The sequence below is a fragment of the Protopterus annectens genome, chromosome 13.part0 (genome assembly GCF_019279795.1).
Source record: "Protopterus annectens isolate FY-2018-M chromosome 13.part0, PAN1.0, whole genome shotgun sequence".
Lineage (NCBI taxonomy): Eukaryota > Metazoa > Chordata > Ceratodontiformes > Protopteridae > Protopterus > Protopterus annectens.
In genome coordinates this window covers 833960614-833986180 of record NC_056747.1, presented here as the reverse complement: position 1 = coordinate 833986180, position 25567 = coordinate 833960614, and positions in this window count along the sequence as shown.

The window sequence follows — 25567 nt, the reverse complement described above, 5'->3', positions numbered from 1 at the left end:
ATTGATCAAAATCTGAAGTTCGACTTACACATTGCCCAGACTGTAAAAAAAAAGTACACGAAAAAAAGGTACCTTATACAGATGCAAAAACTACCTGATGACAAACTCCAGAATAACCACAGCCAGAAATCATCATCTGTCAACTTTACTATACGCCTCACCCATCCTTACCTACATCTCCAAATCAGACCTAAGCAAGCTAGATGCCTGCTATAATGTTTGTCTTTTCGGCTTTTCCCGGTTAGGGGTCGCCACAGCAGAATTCCGGTCCGCTAATGATTGGCAGTAGATTTTATGGTGCCGAGTTGCCAGCCCGACGCCCAAGCTTCAGCAAAGACACGCCCATTCACACATGTCTTTCGGAGACCACTCGACCGCGGAGAGGACATGCAGACTCCACACAGAAGGCACTCCAGCCAAGAATCGAACAGGAGAACCTCTTGCTGTGAGGCAACAATGCTACCGCTGTACCACCGTGGCTTACGATAGCTACATTTGCCACTAGCTGTCCTCCTAGAACCCATCATTGTAAGGCCCTAAGGCAACTATCTTGGTCAGAACAACCCATCCAACTCATTCTCACGCAACTCTCTACTGCCCACCAAATGTACTATAAACCCAATAAAACACCAGCTCTACAAGGCCTCCTCGATCCCCATATAAGTATCCATCCACTAAGATCCACTAGTAAACCTCTAATTGAAGTAACCAGGTGTGAAAATAGCTCAGGTGGCTCTCTATACTCCTACTACATTGCTAAACTGTGAAATGCCTTACCACTTGAAATTAGAACTATAACTAGGTTAAAAAAACTTCAAGCATCACATTAAAGCCCACCTCACAAATTCCTGGACTTGTACATGTACTGGGCATGGGTAGCCCAAACCATAGAACTAGCTGATTTTAAAATTTTAATTGCATATGTAATGAGCATTGAATTTAAGCCATATTACTGCCTTATGCTGTTTTTTTTTCTTTCTCACTGTTAATATCTGCCAGATTTTAAGTCTTCAGTTTGCTATGCTAGCTGTATATAAGACTAAGTATCGTAATTGCACTCTTATTGTATACAATGTCACTACCTGCTACTACAGTAAGAACAGTCTTCTAGAAGCATTGTTGTGCAAGATTATTGGTGGTGTCTCCCACTTGACCAATTTCTTCTGTTATAGTCTTTTTACCGTTATAAATGTTTGTTACTATTTTTTCTTTATTGTATTATACAATTATCTTTTTACTAACAAAATCGTTTACTAACAATGGGGCTTTTCTCCCCGGGCCTCCACTGAAAAAGGGTTTTATGCCCAGTCGGACATTCCTGGTACACAAATGCAAAATAAAATAAATAAATAAAATCTTCGACTCTGACCATATCCCTGACCAGTTCTGCTCCTGTTCCCTCATATCAGGATGAATCTCTGAGCCAAAGCATCAGTGTTGGATCTGTGGGGTCAGGATCGACTCCAGTGTTGTCGGAGCCTTCCTTACCTCTTGGAGCCTCTGTGTTAGCTTGGGTCTAGCTTCCTCCTAGAGACACGGATCCAGTCACAGTTGTTTCTTGCCTGCTTTGGAGATCTCGGCTTTGTTGTGGCCGGCCATGGCTTTCCTGGGTCCATTGGTCTTTGAGGTTGTGGAGAGGATTTTCTCTCATTCAAGAGTCCCAGTGTCTCATACTTCCTTGGATCCTACACCATATCCCCCTTTGGTTCTGAACTCTGATCCCATCCGACCTACTCCACAGGGACAGCCAGTACCCAGTAGCATCCAGATGGTTTCCATAGAGGAACTACGCCTCTCTACCTCCAGAATATCCCACTGAAGAGGTTCTTCAAAAGAGAATGTGCAAAAAGAGGCACGTAGATTCCCCTATGGAATCCCTCACTGAAGATACTGACTTCAACAAAGAGAAAGGGTCCCCAGACACTACCTGATGACATCTCCTTTGGAGACATTTTGGAAATCCTTAAGGAAAAAGATGGATGGCCTTCAAATAACCCATTCCCTGAGGACCCAGTATTCTCGGAAGCTTTTGGTTCTGTCGCGTCTACGTCTTGGGTGACTCCCCCAGCTGATGAGCTTATCAACATAGTCTCTCACCAGGCATGGAAGGAACTGAACTCTGTTGAACCTATCCCTTATCAACCAGACAGAATTTTAGTCCCTCCAAAAGATAGACCACATTGGAGCAAAGGTGTCCCTGTTGATGAGATGATTGTGGTGGCAGCCACCAATAAGGAGCTCATAGAACAGAGCTCCTCTGTCCGCCCCCTAACAGAAAGTCTAGGGTACTGGACAGATTTGGAAAACATGTATTTACATCAGCAGATTTTGCCTTGTTGTCCCGGAAGTATTTGGCAAACTTTAAAAGACTATAGAGATGTTTGACTAAGGAACTCTCAGTCTCTCTCAGCCCATATCTCCAGAGGATTATAAGACATCATCCTCGCAGCTGGCCACTCTTGTCTATATCTAATCTGTCCATGAGGCTAATTTCACATGCCGTGGAAGGTACCTCACAGGCTGCTGGTTTGGGCATTGCTGTAAAGAGACCTGCTTGCATGCAAATGTACAATTTTGTGGAGCATTTCAAGTCTTCTTTCATCAATGCTCCCTTTGATAGAACTTCCTTGTTTGTTCCCTCTGAAAGAAATGCTTTCCTGTAGTGAACAGGAAGCAAATACCCTGTCTGCTATAGGGATTTGCTTTTCTACTTCTCAACGATCCTTTTCAAGGAATCAGAGGAGGCATAAAAGTGGTTCCATAAATCCCAGGGATCTTCCCAGGATTCAGTCAGAGATAACTCCCTCAGAGGCGGAGGAGGGAGTTCGAAAGGGAGATGCCAGCCTTGTGGCAAAGGAGTTCCACAAAATAAAAGCTTCCGAGATTCTTTTCTGGATAGACCCTTCCAGCACCCCTGAAGGGCTGCCCAACTGCTCGCCTCTAGAGGGAGTCTTGGGACATTTGTCCTTACACCTGACAGCTGGGCTACTATAACAAAAGATTTTTGGGTCCTAAACATAATATCCAGAGGTTACTTTATACCATTTTTCCAAACACTGCCCCCAAGAGAAACAAGCTTCCAGATGTTCCACCCAATCAGAGAGAAGCTGCAGCTGAAGAAATTCAGAAGCTGTTAGACAAAAGACTCATCCAGGAGGTCCCACCAGACCAGAGAGAATTCAGAACTTACTTGAGGTTCTTTTTTAGTGCCAAAAAAGACAAGGGACCTGAGACTGATTTTTGGATTTAAGCAGCCTAAACCAGTATGTGAAAAAGTCAAAGTTCCAGATGGTCATGGTTCAGTCCATAGTGCCTCTTTTACACAAGGATGATTGGATGTGCTCAGTTGATCTTCGGGATGTGTCCTATCACATCAAAATAGACAGACAATCCAGAAGACACTTGTACTTTCAACTGGGAGCCAGTCACTATCAATTCAGAGCCCTGACGTTTGGACTCACTACAGCCACCAGAATGTTTACCAAATGTATGGCAATGGTAGCAGCTCACTTGAGACTGCAAGGATTCCTGGTGTTTCGCACTTAGGCGATTGGTGCTCACAACTCCAATCAAGCATCTCTTAGAACAGACTAGGGACCATTTGCTCCAAATTTGCCAATCTTTAGGCATTACAGTCAACATACCCAAATCAAAGCTGCTACCAGTTTAGAGACTGGAGTTCACTGGTGCTCATCTGAATACTCGGACTGTTTCTCCACCCCCACATCGTGTGACTACAGTTAAGTCCCAAGTTCAACAAATCATTTATCATCCTGCTCCTCCCTCCAGGCTAGTTCTGCAGGCTTTGAGGTCCATGGTAGCATCTATAGTATTATTCCCCTTAGCATATTACTATATGCATGTTCTGCAATGGACTGTAGTGGTTCAGTAGTCTATACTTTAACGGCCTCTTATCCAGTCAGACTCACTCAGGTATGCAGAGACCATCTTTAGTGGTGGATCCATTTGAATGGGACTCTCACAGGTCACTCCTTTGTTCTGCCTTCGCCTGTGACCACAGATGCCTCCCAACTGAGGTGGGGGGCATTTTTTGAAGGATGGTGCAAGGCATGTGCCCCCCCTCAAGACACCAATTCACACATCAGTGTTCTAGAGATGAGCAGTCTTTCTGGCATTGCAGGCTTTTCAATATGTTCTAACCCTTAAGGCACCATTGTGATTCAAACCGGCAACATGCCTGTGGTCTGTTATATCAGCAAACGAGGTGGAACTCAATCTTACCCCATGTTGAGAAGCTATGAGAGTGTGGCAATGAGTGATCTCCTCCAGCCGCTTTCTAGTGGCAACAAACATCCCAGGGAAATCCATCGTACTAGCAGTCAAACTCAGCAGGTCCATTCTGATGCCTCACAAGTGGTCTCTCAATCATTAAGAGGCAGAAGAAATTTTCTGTCATTGGGGCCAGTGTTGCTGTGACCTTTTTTCCCCTCACAAATCAACAAATGCAGCAGGTACTTCACCCTGATTCCCCCCAGGGGGAGATGCAATGAGATGCTCTAGTTAATATTTGGCCCTCCAGTCTCCTTTACGCTTATCCTGCAGTATGTCTAATTCCAAAATTCTTACAGAAAGCCAGCTGGTTGAAGAGTGCATCTATCCTTATTGCCCCTTCTGACCTTGTGAAGTCTAGCTCCCCTTCCTTTGGTCTCATTTTCTTTATCCTCATTAGATACTGGACCCCAGTCCAGACCTCCTGTCACATCCCTTGGGGATAAAATCTCCCAACATTCCAGCCCTCAAATTAAGCAATGGTTTCTCCAATTCTTTGATAGCTAGACAGCCTAGGCTGTCTTCCCCAGTCCCCCCCCCATTTCTTCTATATTGGAGTTTTTAGCTTCTCTTTTTAAAGAAGCTGCTAGTTTTCCACAACCAAAGTATAGTTGGCAGCCATATCAAATTTTCACTCAGGAGACCATGCTTCTTACTAGCCTGCTTCCAAATTATGCAAGGCCTTTTTAAAGGGTGTCTTTCTGCTCAGAGTCCCCAGTGAAAGATGTGTCACCTCCCTTTGATTTAACAGTAGCACTGCAAGGCTTAACTCATCAACCCTTTGAACCTTCAGCAAAAAATGACTTAAAATTGCTGTCTAGGAAAACAGCCTTTTTAGTTGCTATTATTTCTGCTAAAAAGATTTCCAAACTGCAGGCTCTTTCATAAAAAGCTCCATACATTGTTTTTCATAAAGACAGGGTTACCTTATGAACCAGTCCTTCCTTCCTACCAAAAGTGGCTTCTGAATCAAATATAAATCAAGGCATTCACTTATCAGTCTTCTTTCCACAATTTTTGAACAAGGGAGAATACATGCTTTGTCTTTTAGTTGTGCATAGACAACTACGTTTCTACTTACACAGAACAAAAGAGTTCAGAAAACAAACCAGCTGTTTGTTTCTTTTTCACCTAGTCGACTGGGTTCTCCAATTTCTAAAGTTACACTGGCCAAATGGATAACTAATTGCATTTCCTGGATATATTCTTAAGGCCTCTCCCTACCAAAATCAACTAAGGTCCATTCAGTAAGCTCCATAGCCACTTCATCTGCCTTCTGGTCTACAACTTCCATTGATGAATATCAGTGTTCAGCAGCCACCTGGTCTAATGCTCATACCTTTATTGCTTATTACAAATTGGACTTAATTTCCAGAAGCAGAGCTGTCTGGTTCAGACATTCTCCAGGATATCCTTCCATTTGGGCCACCCAAGATTTGTGTAGCTGGGGACTCTGTACCATAAGTTGAGAAAGAATGAGAAGGACAACATCATATATTAAAGTTATGTACTCACCATAACCAGGCATCAGTGCTGTCCATTTGCATTCTTCCTCAACTCCCCTCCCGTCATTTTCTGGAGTGATGTGATGGGCTTTTAAAACCTGTAGTTCTGGGTTTGAGCCCTACTTTAATTTTCTCTTCTCCTCTTCTATTACATACTGAAATCTTTATGGCATCAAACTCAATCTGAGGTATTGGGGATGGACTAGGGCATTATGGGTAGAGGGAGGAGCTCTAGAGTTGGATCCAAAGTCTGTAGAATGCAGCCAAGTCGGATATGGGGATCAGATCCTTAACCCATAAGTTAAGGAGAAATGAAAATGGATAACACAAATGCCTAGTTATGGTGAGTACATAACTATAATTTTTCTAACCAAAAGAATCTTGTCTTTAAAGAGCCATTGTTATTTGAGTAAACTAAAAATGTACTTTTTTCTGTAGCCTGCAGTGCCCTGATCTTTACCTTTCCTTCTGAGATATGTCAAACCCAGAACTCTGTGACGTCCATTTCTTCAAATAAAACAAACAAAAAAAAACCCTTCAGTTTATCTGGCAGTTAGCGTGAGAGTGGGGGGTGGGGGATGGAGGCTATGATCTGTTGTTAATTACCTGCTTCGTATGTTCCAGGCTTTGATTCCCTTTACCTACTGTCTGACTTGAGCAAGTCACTTGACCAGACAGTCCTCCATGCCTGATTCTGAAAAAGGTCCATGTGGAACAGTGCTGTAGTAAATACTTAAACAAACCAATCATTCCAAAGTCCTAGTCTTACATCAAAATATCCACAAGTCCACTGTCAGGGATAAATTCATTTCTCAGTACCTCTCTCACATATGGAACAAGTTTTCTGTACATATTATACAATGTAAAACATTATCAACATTTCACCTGTAATAAGATGGATGGATAGGATTGTTAATTCATCCTTAAAATCACCAACTACAAACTTTTAGCTGTGCCATACTAAATATTGTAACATCTCAGTCCTCTCTATTTGTTCTCTTTCTCTTTTTATTTATTTACACTATGTTGACTGGGTTAGTCCCATTATGCCACTGGCATTTTTTCTTTCCCTTCCTTTTCTTCAGTTTTTTCATAGTTCTCTTCTATTTTGTCTACATCTTACAACTTAAGACTACCTCCTACAGACATCTTCTGAAGTATTAGCTAATCTTCAGAGATTTTTTTATTGCGTTGTTTGCTAAGCCTACAATGGTTGTCATACCACTGCTTTAGTGTAACCCTGTGAACCTTTGCACCTATCGGATTATTTTTACATGGAATGGCAGTCTTAAAACTGCATAAGGGAGGCCCTGAGTTTTATATATGTGTGTATGTATATATATCTATCTATATATATATATATATATATATATATATATATATAGCTTATTATTAAAATGTCAAGTGGATAAGTTTTCAGATGGAACACTCGAAGTTTGGATTTTCGAGTGTCCATCTTGCTGAACATCTCCATATCGAAAGTTCATATCAGCGAATGCACTGTGTATTCACTGATACGAACTCGAAGTACTGTCACAGATCGCGGTACAGTGCGGTTAGGGTAATTCATCTCTTTCTTCACTGTAGTGTGATCTCGGAGTTGGAATATATAATTTGTAGGGGGTGTAAAGTTTATTGTTGTGCAGACAACAAGAACTGGTGTTCCTTATTTGATAGGTGCAGAGGAAATGGTGTGTCAATTCATGTCGAATCGACATTACTGGGTTATTTTTGACATTTGCATTTTTTTAAATGTAAAATTTTGAGTAAACTTAATATTTCAGTTCAAAATAGAACTGATCATCGACATTATGATAGTAAACCTATATATATATATATATATATATATATATATATATATATATAGATGGAATTTTATTTTAAAGGATTTACTAATAACTTAAGATAACATTGACTGAGGAGATGTAGATTGCTCAAGTGATTTAAGTTTATTATTAATAAAAGATGTGATGTTAGACATCCTAATACAGAAACACTGCATACATTTAATTGTTTCTGTATCTACATTACAGGAGACACTTTGTGTGTGTATGGCTGGATGCCTGAGCACTACCTTTTGTTTACGAAAAACTAAGTGGAAGTTTAAGTACAGAACTGAAGAAAATCATTGTCAACAACAGGAAATATGATGATTTTAGTAGACATGTTCAGTTAAGAGGTTAGTTAAAAAAGGGGATGAAGGGGGCAACATGGCCTATGCACAATGAGCAATTTTTGTAATCCATGTGGCAAAATTTGCCATTTGCGTATGTAGCTCCTTAGCTGAATGAGATGTTTTCTCTAATTCCCTTAGTATAACATAAGCCCATTTATCTTTGTATTTAAGCTTTTGAACTAGTGGTTTTGACATGTTACATGATTAATTGCTCCTGTTTAAGTTGTTTAAAGCATTTTAATATTTATCCTTGATGAAACAGTATTTACCATGCATATATCTGATGTTAATAAAGTTTTTTTATTCGTGTACTGATCCAGATAGTGTATCATGTCATCTGTTTTTTGTTTTTTTAATGGATTATTTGGTCAGTAGGAAGAAATTCTCAAATTTACTTTGTCTTTCATTAGTTAAATTTGAGTTGTAGTTACATGATAGAACAGTATACATTCTGTCACAGTATATTTGACAGCAGTATTTTATCCTGGGGAACTAAGTGAGTATTTTATTTTCTGCTGTCCATATTTAAAAATCAAAAAAAAGAAAAAACCCAGTAAGGCTAGACTTTCCACTGTGTAATTCCTTAAACCTATTGTATTAGAGGTAATATGGGATATATGCAAATGACCCTTTAAGGCTAGCAGGTGTTTCAGCTATATGGCAGTTCTCAATGTCTATTTCTTTTTTTTTTTTTAAAGTCTATTTATGGACAAATTCAGGCCAATAAAGCCAAACCCCACTAGCTGTGGACATGCATGTTTCAGCCTTCTTATGGCATCATCAGCACAGCATAAGTAGAATGTTTGGTTAACCTTTAAAAACACAGGTTTGTCGTACCCAGCTTATATCCATAGTTATTAGGGTGTCTGCAAAATTATTTTTGTTTTTTTTTCTGTGTGACCTTTTTACCCTTTTGTTAGTTTGCTGAGTGTATTTAGTACACACACTTTTGTATGAGCTGGGTAGATATAAATGAGCATAGTACTTGCTGGCATGACTATGTTTTAGGCCTTGTTTTGTGAATTATTGAAATATGAATGAGTATTAGAGCTGGTTGTAGGCATATATGTTGATGCTAGTTATGTACACCACAAGGCAATCTGAATGGCCAGTACAGTTAATGGCATGTCTACTAAGTATAACATTGTATCTGATGTTGTCCATTTTCATTCTTTCCTCAACTAATGGGATTGGATCTGATCCTTGGATCTGACTCAGTTGTTTTACTAGCTCATGGCCACCAACAAACTCTCAAGCTCCTTCCCAACCCATAATGTTCCACCTCTAACATCCCTCAGATCTCATTTACTGCTTTAGCATTTAGACATGGTCGTCCCGTCTTCAGCTGTTGAGTTTTCATTGAGAAATAAGTCAGTTTTCCATATTTCCTCAAATAACCATTCCTTTAATCTTTAATCTTGGTTTTTCATTTTAAAGTGTTTCTTCGGTTATCTTTCTTGTATTTTGAGTGTAAAACTTTTCTACCATTATAGTAGGCCTGTCTCCTTTCCTTTTACCCGTCTTTACATATAGTGTAATCTCTGTCATTAACATTATTGGTATTCTCTCTTTTCTACAAATCTTTTTGTTGTAGTTCTTAAATACCATTGCTGGTGTTTTTGACTTTTCATATTTTCTTATCTGCCTATTAAAAAAAAGTTTACTTTAACTTCTCTCTGTCTCTGTTAACTAGGAAGATATCTGGGAAGGGTCCAGCAGGTTTTAGAAAATGTGACAAGTGTGGCACAAATTACCATTGTCTGATGCCTACAATCTTTTTGTGTATTGTTTAGGACCAGAATGCTTACAAGACTGCACTATTTGTCATGGGTTCAACCCCTGAGCTTTAGCAGACAGGAAATATAAGCTGATTTTAAAGAGATTACTTCCATCTCCCTTTTTTGAAGCCAATGCTGAGGTTCAATCCCCCAAACATAAATCTAAAGACCCATCAAAAAGGTCTAGGTCATTGGATTCTCCAGCCTCTATCTCTTCTGAACCAAGACGAAAGAAAGAAAAACTGGATCCAAAGCTACGTCCGATCCGACCACACATATTTTGGATCCTGCATCCTCATTCCAATGAAACATATTTCAGATCCTACATCTTCGGAGCTGAAGCACTTACCAAGAACTACATATTCGCCAATTGTGGATCTGATTCCTTCCAGGGTGCCCTCTCCCTTTTTACATAGACACTCAAAATCGCCATCCCTGATATACTCTCGTTCCTCCAGGAGTCTTACATAAGCAGATGTAGCGAGGATGATGTGGACATTTTTCATGGATCAAATTCAAAATGGATTTCTCATGGTTCCTACCCCTTCTGGTCAAGAAGTCTGCCCATCTACCACTCCACCGATAACAGTGCCTTCTCTAATTTAACCTGTGGTTTTAGAGCCCTCGGATCCGAGCTGTCTTGGTCCATCTGGTTCATATCCAAAGAGAACACCGTCTTCAGATCTGACTACTGCTCTGAGTACACCAGCTCCAATATCTTCAGAGCTGGATGACTCTCGGAGCCAATCTCACTGTCGGATCTGAGAGAATGGGGTCAACTTTGATGTTTTTAGAGCCGTGTCTTCTTCTTGGAGCATTGGCATCAGATAGCTTGGCTCCAACTTCCACCTCTGGGGCAAAGGAAGGCGATGAGCCAGAAACTCATTTTCTCGGCTCCGTTGGATTCCTTTTCTCCAGAGTGGTCTGCCTTTGAGGTAGTGAAGAGAGTGTTCTCTGCTCTGGCAGGTCAGATGGGTCCTTCCCCCCGGATCCACCCTGTACTTCTGAGATGACTCTGCACTGTGATCCTTAACATTCTACCCCATAGGGACAACCAGCCCAAAGCTTCCAATCTACCCAGCAGTGTATTTTGATCTCTTCTGATACTTCTCCAGACCACCACACTGAGTAAGTCCCTAGGAAGAGGAAGTGTAAAAGGAGGCACTTGGACTCTCCTCAGGAGTCAGTCACTGAGGATACTGATTTTGATGAAGGGGAAGGGTCCCCAAAATCACCACCTGATGACATCTCATTTGGAGACATTCTTGAGATCCTGGAGCAAAAGGGTAGCTGGTCTTCCCAAAACCCTTCTCCTGAGGAATCACTATTTCTGGAAGCATTTGGTACTGGTCCATCTGCCTCCTGGGTTACTCCGTCAGCTGATAAACTTATTGATTTGATCTCCAAGTGGGTGTGGAAGGAATCTGATACAGCTGAACCAATCCCCAAGAGACCAGACCAGATTCTGTCTCCACTAGTAGGCCAGGAATATTGGATTAAAGGGGTTCCAGTAGACGCCATGATTGTGGCGGTAGCGTCAAAAAAGGAACTCGCTGAACACTCCACTGCCCATCCTATTAATTGAGAGTCAAGGGCAATAGATTTGGGAAGCGTGTTTATGCTTCAGTGATGTTTGCATTTAGATCATTGAACTATTTAGCACATTTTACTAGGCTACAAAGAGATTTGATTAAAGAATTATCCAAATCTCTTGCTGGAACTGGAATTCCTGAGGTTCAGTCTTCATTAGTCTGTCAGTTGGCTATCCTGCAAGCTATATCCAATTCATCCATGATGCTTATCTCTCAGGCTGCAAAAGGCGCCTTAAGGGCTGTGGCTTCAGGCATTTCCATCAGAAGGCATGCCTAAACGTGCCTGTGTGATTTTGCGGAATCCTTCAAGTCATTGTTTGTCAGTGCTTCCTTTGATGGCACTTCCTTGTTTAGTCTCACATTAAAGGACACACTCTCCAGGTGTGAGACAGATGGAAAGACCCTCTTTACAGTGGGTGTGTGTTTTTTGACCCCTCAAAGGACCTTTTCCAGGAATCAAATGGGAGTTCAAAAATGTGGTTCAGAAAATTACCTGGCCCTTTCCAGGACACACATGGAATTAGTTTCCCCAGAGGTATAGGGAGGAGTGATAATGGAAGCCAATGCCCCTGTGGCAGAGGAGGCCTGCAAAATTAGGGGTCATGGGATTCCTTTTCAGACAATCCTTTTCAGTGCTCTTGAATGGAGGCCAGATTGCCTACTTCTGGAGGCAGTTAGGGGTTGCTTATCTCTGCACCAGAAAGCCTAGCTAAGTATAACAAAAGCCATTTGGGTGCAGAGAATTATTTCCAGAAGTTATTTAATTCCCATTTTCCTACCTTCACCGTTATCCAGAAAAATTCCCAGTGTTTCACCCAATGACAGGAAGGCAGCAACATTAGAAATCCAAAAGCTGCTAGAAAATGAGTCATCCAGGAGGTCCCACCAGATCAGATAGAATCTGGAACTTACTCAAGATTCTTTTTAGAATCAAAGAAAACAGTGGACTGAAGACTAATTTTGGATCTCAGTGTATCAGTTCAACTCTCAAAGTTCCGGATGGTCACGGTTCAGTCCATTCTGCCTTCTCTGGGAAAGGATGACTGGTTGTGCCCAATAGATCTTCAGGATGCTTACTATCATTTAAAAATGAACAGATGATCTAGAAGGTACTTAGACTTCCAGCTGGGAGCCAGTCATTATCAGTTCAGAGCAATGCCTGTTGGCCTCACCACAACCTTAAGTCTGTTCACCAAGTGCATGGCAGTGGTTGCAGCTCACTTAAGACTGCAAGGATTCCGTGTGTTTCCATATTTATATGACTGGCTCATTACCGCCCCAACCAGGCATCAACTGATAGAAGCTCGGGATCAGGTATTATAGACCTTTTCATGTCTTGGAGTAACTAATTTACAGCAAGTCTCATTTGCAACCAACCCAGACATTAGAATTTATAGAAAGAGTGTTTAACATAGTATTTATGGTAGCTTCTCTTCCTCTATCGAGAGTGCATAGAATAAGGACACAGGCAAGGAAAATAATTTGCAATACCAGAACTTTAGCCCAATTGATTCTGCAAGCCCTGGGATCAGTGTCAGCGGCAATAATTTTAGTCCCTTTAGCAAGATTCCACATGAGAATTCTTCAATGGATGATAGCAATATAATGGTCAATGCTTTCTCAGCCCATGTCTGCGAAGATAAGAATAACCCAGGTATGCAAACAATACCCTTCCTGGTGGATACGTCAGAACAGCTGTTGCAAGGTTGCCCTTTCATCTTCCCTCAGCCTAAGGCCTTAGTGACCACTGATGCTTCCCAGATTGGATGGGGGCACTTCCTGGGGAAAACAATTCAAGGCAGTTGGTCCCCTGTAGAGGCCAACCTGCATATCAATGTTCTGGAGATGAGAGTGGTGCTCTTAGCATTGTAGGCATTCCAGGACTATCTTCCTCTTGGGACAATTGCAGTCCAGATAAAATGTCAGTAGTCTGGTACATCAACAAGCGAAGGGGAAGCCAGATCTTAACCCCTGTGTTGAGAAGCCCTCAGAGTGTGGCATTGGGCAATATCTTCCAACCGTTTTCTGATTGCAATGCATATTCTGGGGAAGTCCAATGTGACAGCAGACAAATTGAGCAGGTCCATTTTACTACCTCATGAGTGGTCTCAACAACAAAGTGACAAACTATTTTCGGTCAGTGCAGCTAGCATTGCTGCAATCTTCTTGCATCTCCCTTAAACAACAAGTGCAGCAGCTTCTTTGCCCTGATCCCCGCACTGAGGGAATCAATTAGGGATGCTCTGCTCCACGAATGACCCCCCCCCCCAATCTTCGGTATGCTTATCCTCCAACTGCCCTAATTCCCATAATTCCTTCAGAAAGCATCCAAGTTGAAGTGCATAATCATCCCCATTGCACCTTACTGGCCATGGCAGATTTGGTTCCTTTCCTTTGGCCTCATCTACTATACCTACCTTGGATTCTGGATCTAATTCCAGACCTTCTGTCTCACTTGACAGGAATGGTTCACCTAGATATCTCAAATCTCCAACTAACTGCGTGGTTTCTTCAATTCCTTTAATAGGCAACCAATGCATTTTTCCCTTGTTCGTTCCATACTTTTATCTTCCCGTAAAACTTCTACTAGGAAATTCTACAGGCGTAAATGGAGAAGGTTTGTTTATTGGGCAGAACAGAATCAGATAAACCCTTTTTTGGCTCCAAATCATTCTGTTCTAGAATTTTGAATGAGTTTGTTTAATGAGAGTGCTAGTTCATCAGCTGTTAAAGTTTAACTCCCAGCAATCTCTAACGTTCATGTGGGATTTCAGAATTCTTCCCTGGCTTCTTTTAAACTGTGAACTAAGACCCCATGCCCCCATGGGATTTAAATTTGGTACTGCAAGCCTTAATAGACTCTCTCTTTGCACCTGCAGATAAATGTGATCTTAAATTTTTGACATGGAAAACTCTTTAGTAGCAATTACATCTGCTAGAAGAATTTCAGGACTTCAAATGTTATCTTCTAAGTCCCCATATTTTATTTTTAATAAGGATAGGGTCACATTACATACTAATTCTTCCTTCCTAAGTAGTGTCAGAATCTAACATTACTCAATCCATTAACTTGCCAGTATTTTTCCCACAATATACAAATAAAGGGGAACATACACTGCACTTACTGAATGTTCATAGACAATTACATGTCTACCTAGACAGAACAAGAGCGATTAGAAAGACAGATCATTTATTTGTTTCCTTGCTCATTATAAATTGGATGAATCAGTCACAAAGGTATCTCTAGCTAGAGGGCTGACAAATTGTATCTCATTTATCTATAACAAATTGAATCTTCCCTTATCAAAACCATTAAAGGCTCATTCAACCAGATCTATGGCAACTTGTGCTGTATTTCAGTATAGAGCTTCTATGGACGATATATGTGCAGCTGCAACTTAGTCAAATCCTTATACCTTTATAACTCATTACAAACTAGATTTGGTCTCGAGGGGAAGAGCAGCTTTTGGGTCAACTGTACTCAGAAATATCCTTCCTTAGAATCCACCCAGGAATTTAGGCAGCTGGGGACTCTGTCCCATTAGTTGAGTAAAGCATGAAAATAGCAACATCAGATAAAGAAGTTATTTACTTAACATAATGTTCCATGTGTTCTCCATTTTCATTTTTCCTCAACTTCCCACCCACCATCCCCCTCCATATTTCATAACTGATTTCTGGAGAAATTAGCTACTTCAGGACACCTGTCTTTTGTATTGAACTCCAGTTATGGTACTTCTTTTATAGACTTTCTGTCAAGCTGCAAACAAGATCTGAGGAATGTTAGGGGTAGTGTATTATGGGTAAAGAATGAGCTTGAGAGTTCGTTGGTGGCCATGAGCTAGTAAAACGGCCGAGTCAGATCTGAGGATCGGATCTGATCCCATTGGTTGAGGAAGAATGAAAATGGGAGATCCCATTGGTTGAGGAAGAATGAAAATGGGCAAGACAGATGGAACATTATGGTAAGTACATAACTTCTTTGTTAGTTTTAATTATAGGAATGTTGTTGAACATTTTTATGATTTAATATTGTTGTTTATGACATGGGAAAGATGATTGTTTATTCTATGTATGTATTCTTCTTAACATTTTTTATACAGTTTGGACTGCAATATATCATTATTATCAAAACAAAAAAGTGTGCTTGAAAACTTGATCACAATTTGGTCAACTGTTATGCTTATAGGAAAAGTTTGAAAAAGTTATAGTATCACTGATGCAATCTGCAAACTACTACAATTCTGTTCCATCATGCTTTCATAATATACATATATCATTTATAAAATGTAAAATCTCAAATGTTTAATACATTACTGTAAACATATTCATCCTCCCACATTACTAGTACCAGGTTTGCATATATCGGTGTTATTGCTGCACCCATGGCCACTCCACATACTCGTTTATAGTACTGACAACCAAAATAAAATGTTATTAAATAAGACCACTCCAATAACATGTACATTACTTACTGATCTTTCAGTTAAATTACTACTTAGTAATATATGTATGATGTTAGAATGTGGTATGGAAACAGAGTTAAAGCAGTTTTAGATGCACTTTTGTATTTTAATGATTTATAAAAAAAAAACTGTAAAAATACCTTTGTATATAGAAAAAAACATTCATTCTGCTCATGTCTTTAATAATGTATTTGATGTTGTTCATAGGGTCAAAGGTAGGTACTAGGTATTGGCCCTGGGGCCAGTATAAGCCTAGCCAAAAAGGTTCCCTGGCTTTCGCCACCCAAGAAAATTATTTTCATGTGCCCCTGTCAAGCAGTGCCACAGAAGTGATCCTCGGGGTGAATTTTCTACAGTCTTCACTTAATCCTTGCCTGTGGGTTCGGTTCCGTATCTTGGAACAGATGCAGCCGTTATTACAGCTCTCATCTTCCAAAAACTCTCGAGCATAGCCCTACCCATACTGCTCCTCTCTAGATTACCCCAGATATCTTTTGCTGCTTTAGTTGGACAGACGCATTCCTCTCCTGTCAGTTCTTGAGCTAGCAATTTCTTACAATTGCGTTATTTACTCTTTTTTGAGTCATTTTACTAGCTTTTTCTTTAGCAAATCCCTCTCTTTACCCAGCTCCTCTTTTATTGATTTTGTGGTGCATTTTTTCTCCCACGTCCTCTTACCATTGCGGTAATCTTCCATTCCATTGCTGGTATCTTTTCCTCCTATTCTCCTTTACTGTTATGGTAACCTTTTAGTACCATTGCTGGTACATCCTTTTCCAAAAAAAAAAAAAACCTCTCTCTCTTTCTTGTATAGTTCTGTGTGAGTGCAATTTACTGACATGGCTGAAAAATGTAAAGGCACCTCTGGCTTTGAGAGATGTCAGAAATGTGACCATAAGCTGCCAGATTCAGATGGACATGACTTATGTGTGTATTGCTTAGGCCCAGTGCATCTTCAGGGGGACTTTGTCATCTGTCATGGCTTTAGCCACCAGGCACTTGTAGAAAGAAAAAAATGAATTCTTAAAGGCTTGATAAAAACTTCTTTTGAGAAGGTCATATCTATGACTTCAAAAACTGACATAAGCTCCCCGTCTTCCTCCTCTTCTGCAAACATGGGATCTCTAAGAGGAGTCATTTGGTTCCCACACTTTTGTTGGAACCAGCTGTTAAAAAGACCAAGTCTTCTCTGGTTCCCACAGTATCTTCGGAACTGGATGAAAAGTACCTGTCCCCATAAGCACCACTGGTGCCAACCTCAACTACAACTAACGTTGCCTGTTACTTCTCCAGCTCAAACCATTTCACACTCCTCTGTTCCATAGATTTTGGAACCAAAGGAGTTTTCCTTTAAAGATGCAACAAGAACAGAGTACTCACCTAGATTTGAGCCCTTTGTTGACTGGCCACTAAGCCCCTTTTTGGACAGACCATGTTCTCCTTCAGTCCATTTGGTCCACTCCACCAAGAACCTCATGGAATCGGGTGCCATGAGGCTAGTGGACCAGCTGCTGGTGGCAAGGGGATTAGCTATTTCCTCGGTTCCTAGCACTTCTGGCCTTGGAACTTTACCCACTTCTCACTCCATCCCTGTTCCTCCTCTAACTCCAGCTCAGCCTTCAGAGTTCCCAGTTCTGACAGTTCCGTTATCGACTGCTTTGGCACTGGTGAGAGTCTTGACTCCAATGCCGATAACTACCCTGAGCTCTTCGGTTCTGTCAGAACTGGAGACCTCTCTAGGTCTGAGCGTCGTCTTCGGTGCCGGGGAGCGTGGTTCAACACTGACTTTATCAGAGCTGTCCGTGCTTCTCAGATCCTCGGCACACATAAGTTCGACTCCAGCTTCAGGCTCAGGGGCAGTTGCCTCAGTCGGGGTGGGACCATGGTTTTGAAGGAATCTGTTTCAATTCCTGGCTCCCATTCCTCTATGGGAGACCTGCCTTCCAGGCCATGGAGAGGGCCTTGTCCACTGCAGGTTCCCAGTCTGTTCCTCTTTTGTTGGAACACCATGGTCCTTCCCCTCACCCAGAGCTACCACCAGCTTCTGATTTGGGACAGTGGGCACGGAAACCTCAGGAGTGAACTGTGGTGGTTGTCCTCTTTCAACACCTCCCCAGCCAGTGCCACCGAGGAGATGCCCTGAAAGCACTTAGACTCCTCTGAAGAGTCACAGAAATACTGACTTTGATGAAGGGGAAGGTTCCCCAAAGTCACCCCATGATGATGTCTCATTTGGTGACATCCTGGAGATCCTTAAACAGATGGGTGGCTGGACTTCACAACAACTTTCATCAGAGGAGTCCATATACCTAGAGGCTTTCCATGCCCAACCATCTACTGCGTGGATCTCTCCCCTCACTGACAGTCTGATTAAACTGATTGCCCAGTGGGCTTGGAAGATTCCTGACTCCATTGAACCCATTTCCAAGGAGCTTGCTGATGTAAACCCTACTATCCAACCTCCTAATAAGGAATGTAGGATGATGGATAGATTCAGAAAGCACGTATATGCTTCACTGACCTTCGCACTTAGGTCCTTGAACTTTATGGCACATTTCGCCAGGCTTCAAAGAAACCTGATAAAGGAGTTATCAGACACTCTGGCAGGATCCGTAGCTGAGGGAGTTTAGGCTAAAGTAACTTCCCAGCTGGCTACCCATGATTGAATATGCAACTCATCCATGAGGCTCATTGCACACGCAGCTGAAGGGACGACTAGGGCAGTGGGTTCCAGTGTAGCAATTGGAAGACATACCTGGATGCATTTATGTGAGTTTATGGAGCCATTTAAGACTTCTTTCGTCAATGCTGCTACTGACGGAATGTTCCTGTTCGGCCCCAAAGTTAGAGACCCTTGCCAGATACTCCTCAATGGCCCTATACGAGGAACCAGAGGAGTGGAAGACTGTGGTTCAAAAAGTCCCAAGGGCCTTTCCAAGACTCATGTGGTAATGACTCCCCCCGGGGAAGAGAGGCAATTATAATGGAAGACGCCATGCTAGAGGCAGAGGTGGCCCACAAAATCAGGATTTCATGGATACTTTCCCTGATAATTCCTATCAGCATTCCTGAACAGAGGCCTGATTGCCATCCTCTGGAGGCAGTCAGGGTCAACTTTTCTTGCACCTACCTGACTGGCTGACAATAACAACGGACAGTTGGATGCCAAGGATCATAACCAAAGGTTACAGTATTCCTTTCTTGAAACAACCCAAATGACCAAAAAGAATCCTGGATGTTCCACCAAGTCACAGGGATACAGTAGTACTAGAAATTCAAAAACTGCTCAACAAAAGAGCCATCCAAACAGTCCCACCAGACCAAATCGGATCTGGGGTTTACTCAAGATTCTTTGTAGTGCCAAAGAAAACTGGAGACTGGAGACCAATTTTGGATCTCAGCATTTTGAACAAATCAGTGCGACATACCAAGTTCCGGATGGTCACAGTTCATTCAGTCTGGCCTCCCCTTTTTAGGGAAACATGATTGGATGTGCTCAGTAGATCTCCAGGATGCGTATTATCATATAAAGATGGACAGACACTCCAGAACGTTCTTGCACGTCTGGCTTGGAGCCAGTCACTATCAGTTCAGAGCCATGCCCTTTGGCCTCACCACAACCCCCAGGGTGTTCACCAAATGCATGGCAGTGGTTGCAGCCAACTTTAGACTACAAGGATTCCGGGTGTTTCTGTACCTAGGCGACTGGCTCATTACCGCAACCACCAGGTATCTACTCCTGCAAGCGAGGGACTATGTCCTTCAAACCTATTCCTCAGTGAAGATTACTGTAAACTACAAAAATTTCATCTAGCACCAACACAGCATTTGTATTGGATACAAGCACCTCTGTCATGTCTCTAACTCAGGAACGACTTCAAAGGATAAGATCACAAGTCACCCAGATTATCCACAACAAAACAATGTCTGCAAAACTGGTCTTACAGGCTCTAGAATCAATGGTGGCCATGGCTACCTTAGTTCCCCTAGCGAGGTTTCACATGCAAATTTTGCAACGGCTTTTGGCACATATTCCGGGGAGATCCAACATGATTGTGGACAAATTAAGCAGGAGCATCCTAATGCCTCATGAGTGGTCTCTCAACCCTTTGGTGGCAGAAAGGATATTCTGCCAATGGGCCAGCCTTGCTGCAGTCTCTTTGTATCCCGTCTGAGCAACAAATGCAGCAGCTCCTTCACCCTGATATCCCCTTCGGGGAGTCACCGAGAGATGCTCTTCTCCACGATTGGCCCCCCTGGTCTACTGTATACCTTTCCCCCAATTTCACTCATTTCCCTGTTTCTGAAGAAGGCCAACAGGTCAAAAAACAAGATAATTCTCATTGCTCAGTTCTGTGTGACCTCACTTAATCCAGAAACTTTGGACTCTGGACCTGTTGTCCCATCCAGAAGGGCACATTCACCTGAATCTTCAAAATCTCAAGCTCACAGCATGGTTTCTCCAGTTCCCGTGATTGGCAGGCATACTGGCCTTTCCACCCCTGTTCACCAAATTGTTTTAGCCTCTTATGAGTCGTCAGCTAGATAGTTATTCAGCAGTAAGTGTCACAGATTTTCAAAATAGGCTACAGACATCATTCTCGACCTATATTCTGCACTGATTCATAAGATCTTAGAATTTTTAGCATCATTTTTCAGTGCGAGAGCATCCTCATCAACTATTCGGATTCATTTAGCTGCAATTTCAAATTTTCATAATGGTCTAAATGATACACTGCTAATGTCACACAAACTTTGTAAAGCCTTTTAGATAGGTACCTTATTGCTGAGACCACCATAAAAGGATCAGTCTACTCCGTGGGACTTGAATCTGGTGTTACAGTCTCTTATTAATCCTCCATTTGAACCTTCCCCCAAATTGCAATTTGAAGTATTTATCCTGGAAAACCTTATTTTGGATCACTAATACTTCTGCTAGAATATCTGAATTACAAACCTTATCTTGCAAGCCTCCTTACCTGACCTTTCATAAGGACAGGATGTCTTTAAGAACAAATCCTTCCTTTTTACCAAAAGTAGTATTTGACACTAATATCAGTCATGCTATACAGCTTCCAGTACTTTTTCCCAAATTTTCAAACAACGGTGAATATAGTCTGCATTTGCTAGATGTTCAAAGACGGTTATGTTTATACTTTTACAGAACAAAGGAGTTCAGAAAATCTGATCAGTTGATTCTCATTTTCTTCTGTTGCTATGGGAAAACCAGTTTCTAAGGTTACTCTGGCTAAATGGCTCAAGAACTGCATAACCTTTATTTACAACATAAAGAATGTACAGCCGCTGGGGCCTGTTAAAGCATATTCTACGAGGGCAGTAGCTGCTTCAGCAGTTTTCCATGCCAGAACGTCTACAGATGACATTTGCACAGTGGCTACTTGGGCTTCTCCACATACCTTTACTACTCATTACAAGTTGGATCTGGTCTCTAGGGGACGAGCATCCTTTGGTTCAATGGTGCTCAGGAATATTCTTCCATGAGACCTCCCAAGATTTAGTAGCTAGGGACTCTGTCCCACAGTCAAGGATTAAGTAAAGATTGACAACATCAGATAAGGAAGTTATGTCTTACCATAACGTTCCATCTGTGTTGTCGATCTTCACTTATCCTTGACATCCCCACCCTCCTTCCCCTTGCCTTTTTCATGATTCTTGGTGGAGCAGATCTATCCTTATAGTCTACATTATTTCTTTAAGTACAGATATGGTCTTTGATCTGTTCTTTTTGGTCTGTCACTATTTTATGCAAACTCGAGCTGAGGTAATCTAGCGATGAGCATTATGGGTAGGGCTACACTCAAGAGTTTTTGGAAGGAGCAAGCTGGAATAACAGCCAAATCAGTTCCGAAATACAGAATCAAACCCACAGTCAAGGATATGTGAAGATCGACAACACAGATTGAACATTATGATAAGACATAACTTCTTTGTATCAGTCACAATATGCAAGAATTTGCAGACTGACTACTAATATGTTCTTCTTTGAATCAGAAAATCTTGTTAAATAATTTTGAGCAGCAAGGATGTGAATAGAATTTTATGAATGAAATGGGCAAGTGAACTGAGAATGGTAGCTCTGGCACTGGAATTTTACTTTGTTTAAAAGGTGATATCAACAAGAGTACACAGGAGATGTATCTTAATTTTGGTGATGTCAGTAAACTCAGACTTATGATGACTTTTAATAAAGGAATTTCTTGGCTTGAAGAATACAGAGATAAGATTGGCTTGAAGAATACAGAGATAAGATGATCAGCTTTAACAATTGGCTTAAACACTGGTGTCATTCAAAGGGGATCCAGTATCTGTCTGCCTGGGATGACATGCTGGACAAGCCACGCTGCTGCAAGGGCGGCTTGCACCTGTCACCCTGGGATTCGGATATTGGCAAAGGCTCTTGCCACCCCCATAGTGCCTTTTTAGGCAAGGCTCAAATTCTAAACCTACCACCCTAGAACACAAAAAAGGAAAAAAACTAAGGGTAATGCTGCTCAATGCCAGAAGTCTCAATCTCAAAATGCACTTTTCGAGGCCCTTCTCAGTATGGAGAACATCGATGTCTGTGCTGTGACAGAAACCTGGTTCAAGGCTCCTGAGAGCACCCCAGCGCTATCAGGTTTTACCTCATATCATGCGTTCCGGCCCCAAAATCCGGACAATACCAAGAAAGGAGCAGGGGTATCCATATTCATTAAGGACACCCACACCTCAAGACTGGTGGCAACGCACGATGCATCGGAGACCATCCAGGTGCAATTAACCATAGGCAAGACTGCTCTGCAAATTGTAGCATGTTACAGGCCACCCTCACAAACTCAGGAACCTCACATGGCCTTCCTGAAAACACTAGAGGGGATAAATGTATCACCAAACACCATCATACTAGGTGACTTCAATTACCCTAATATAGACTGGGAACACTACTCAAGCCCAAACACCCTAGCCCAAAAGTTCCTGGAATTCATAAACTCAAATGCCATGGAACAACTAGTCACCATCCCACAAGAGGAGATAACATACTTGATCTCATCATCACGAACATGGGAGCACAATGTTCAACACGGAAGTATACCCCTCACTGGTGAGATCAGATCACAAACTAATCTCGCTGGAGGTCCTCATCCCACCCCACCTGAAATAAAAAGACCACAGTAAAGAACTTCTCAAAAGCCGACTTCACACTTCTAAAGACTAGTGTGGTCTCCTTTAAGGCCCCGAGCTGGTGGAAAACAGTACTCAAGCCGCTGAATCACTTACAGGCGCCTTCTACCAGCACCTGCAGGACTGCATGGATAAGGCAATCCCAAACAAAACAAAGACTCTTAGTACCAAAGGCAAGCGTCCAGTCTGGTGGACCCCAGCCATAAACAAACTCTACAATAAAAGGAGGAAGCTACTACAAGATACAGCAAAATCCTTAAAAGGTAAGACACCCTTGATCACTATAAGTAAAAACTAAGAGCTCTCATAAAATCATCCAAAGCAAATTTGAGAGAAAAATAGCTAAAGACTCAAAAGACAATCATAAGGCCTTCTTTAGCTATGTTAGACACCTAGGAGGAAACTCCCAGATATGCTCAGAACTAGTTCAAAATGATGTGAAGATTACTGATCCTACAGACATTGCCAACATACTGGCTGACAGGTTCAGTGCAAACTTCTCCCCTCCCCAAAAGGAGAGATATCTATACCAAGCGATTGCAGCCCCAAACATCTCCAGCCCAAGTGAGAACTGCTCTCTCCAAAGCAAAACACAGCATCCATGGGACCTGATGGTGTCCCCGGCTGTGTGCTCCACGAACTCAATGAGGAATTAAACCCACAGCTAGGACAGCTGTTTAATCAAAGTCTTACCTCTGGATCCAGGGGTGGCGCACTGCAACTGTGGTCCCACTTCACAAAGGCGGTGCCTCCACCGACCCTGGAAATTACCGCCCATTAGCCTGACAAGCCTTATCTGCAAAGCCATGGAGAGGATCATAATGGACCTCATAAATAAAGACATAGGGAATTTGCAGACTTTGGATCCAACCCAGTTTGGCTTTGTCAAAGGCAGATCATGCCTTTTAAACTTGGTTGACTTCTTGAAACAGTCACCAAAGCCATTGACGAGGAAAGGCAGTCCATACAGCCTACCTCGATCTGGCTAAGGCCTTGATACAATACCCCACTCGGGTATCATTGAAAAACTCATCAGCTTAAATGTTAACCCATACATCACAAGATGGGTTGCAAACTGGCTGAGTGACAGAACCCACAGGGTCAGAGTTGCTGGCGCCATGTCAGACTCAAAACCTGTCACAAGTGGTGTCCCACAGGGCTCAGTCCTGGGCCCACTCTTGTTTGGCATCTACTTTTCGAAGTACAAGCAAACACAGGAGGGTTATGGCTGACAAAGTTTGCAGATGACTGCAAACTGGGCCATAGTAGAAAACACATCTGACACAGATATCCTTCAGAAGGGTCTCACAGAAACGGATAACTGGTGCCAGAGCCACGGCCTGAAGTTAAATGCCAAAAATGCATAGTCATACCCTTTGGGAAAAACAAGGTTACCCCTAGCTACCAAATAGGTGGCAATCCACTGAGCACAGAAGAAGTTATCAGGGACCTGGGGACCCAGGTTGATAGTAGTCTGTCATTCGACACCCATGTAGCTAAAGTAGTTAGGAAGACTTTCTACATTGCCCACCTTATCATGACGGATTCTCATCTAGATCAAGGGAGGTCATAGTCTCCCTTTACTCATCACTCATCAGACCAATGATTGAGTACAATGCCCCATTTGGGATGTATCTGACCCGACACCTGCAGCAGCTGGAGAGGCCACAAAAGTTCCTCACCAAAAGGATAAAGGGTCTCAAAAATCTGTCCTATGCTGCCCGACTGAAAGAACTCCAGCTCTATTCAGTCGCTTACCTGCTCAGAGGTGACCTTTGCCTAACATACAAGGCCATGTCAAACCCAGATTTGATGAATATGCTTCACCTCAAAAATCTAGATCCATCAGAGCCACAAGGCGGAGACTTAAACCTCGACACGGCTATTAATAGGACGTGCTGGAGGGATAGATTCATTACCCAAAGACTCCCTATGCTGTGGAACAAAATCCTGGTACATGTGAGGCAGAGCACCTCGCTGGCCTTGTTCAAGAGAAATCTTGACCAATGGATGGGAGATCGCAGATATACCCCAGGGATTACCTCAGTGTCACTGCTCGACAGAGGCACAGCAAAATAATGGGTATAGTTCCCCATACTAAAGGGGTGGCGTAAGCCACAAAACGATGGGCTAGGCTTGTAAATGCCCTCGGGCAGATAGCCTAGTATAAACCTATGAACCTATGAACCTAAGACATTTTAAATAATGAATGGGATGTTGTAGTTCCAGAAATAGAGTGCTGTAGCTGAAGAACTGAGTTTCTGGTCTAGCAAATCCAGCAGTTTGCAAGATATGTTATAAGAGTGATTATTCAGTTAGAAAAATTATTATTAGTAATACAGGGACTTTTTTGCTTGAAGTATTTGTTTTGTAAACATATTACTTCAACATGTGATAGTGGAGATTGTATATCTTGAAGTAAACAAAAATATTGGTACAAAGGCTATGCTAACACAATACTAGTAATATTTTTTATTGATCTCTCCAAACACCATTATATTGGGCGACTTCAACTACCCAAACATAGACTGGGAGCATTACTCAAGCCCCAGCACCTTAGCCTAAAGGTTCCTGGAAT